Source organism: Morone saxatilis, unplaced genomic scaffold, assembly GCF_004916995.1.
Source record: "Morone saxatilis isolate NCDOM2014 unplaced genomic scaffold, NCSU_SB_2.0 Contig11, whole genome shotgun sequence".
NCBI classification, from domain to species: domain Eukaryota; kingdom Metazoa; phylum Chordata; class Actinopteri; family Moronidae; genus Morone; species Morone saxatilis.
Genome location: NW_023339663.1, coordinates 5771460 through 5772132, shown reverse-complemented (window position 1 = coordinate 5772132; position 673 = coordinate 5771460).

Here is a 673-nt window from a genome sequence, read left to right as displayed (position 1 = left end):
TAGATATATCTAATTAAATGGACCGCTTTGTGATTTCATGCACATGTGGCTTTTTTACTGGGTGGATTTACATGGGGCATGAGAATTGCACCAACTACAATAAAAAAAAAAAGATTCTGTCAGAGGAATTTAAATGAACAAGTAGCAGGATCCTTGAGGCTGGCCTGAGGCGATTCCCCCCTCAGCACCAATCAGAGCTCCAATGACAAATATTCTCTGCAGTCTTTGAAGCCTTCTCTGGCCCTTTTGTGACTCTTTAAGTTCTTTTCCTTCCTACCTTGGGCCGTCAAGTATAATCCAGGCTATAAGTACACTAGAGACATACTCTGATTAAATAGCCCCATAGGAAAAATGCTTTAAGAGGTGTTTTCAGCTGCACTGCAGGTGCTTTTGCATTTCTTAAGATTTTTCTTCCATTGCTTCTTTTTTTTCTTACCTCAAACAATTTGGACCTGAGGGAGCAAAAGTCTCAAAGCAATCAAATCTGTGGAAATGTTTCAGATCTCAACCTGTAGACAGCCAAAGAAATTAAACAGATAAGTCAGTAGGTGACGCTATCTATGACAGGCCACTCTACATTTTTCTTCCTGGCACAACTTTTTTTTGCGTGTCAGAAAATATAAAACATATTTCCTAAGTTTCCCAACATATGCTGTGTCTAACATACTGCATC